This window comes from Coturnix japonica, unplaced genomic scaffold (genome assembly GCF_001577835.2).
Source record: "Coturnix japonica isolate 7356 unplaced genomic scaffold, Coturnix japonica 2.1 chrUnrandom1414, whole genome shotgun sequence".
Classification (NCBI taxonomy): Eukaryota; Metazoa; Chordata; class Aves; order Galliformes; family Phasianidae; genus Coturnix; species Coturnix japonica.
Window position 1 is genome coordinate 955 of NW_015440569.1, and position 207 is coordinate 1,161.

A 207-nucleotide genomic window follows, 5' to 3' on the forward strand; every position below is an offset into this window, starting at 1 on the left:
ATGACGCCCAGCGCCATGTTGGCCCTGGCGGCCATGTCGGCCACGAATCCCATCCGCAGCGGGTCGGCCTCCTACAGGGGGTGTATGTGGCCTCATTAAGCCTCATTTACATATTCACCGCCCCCCCCCCCTTTTAAGCCCCGCCCACCTTGAGGCCTCGCAGGACGCGCCTCATTTCCTCTTCCTGTCCCAAAGGATCCGTGGCAG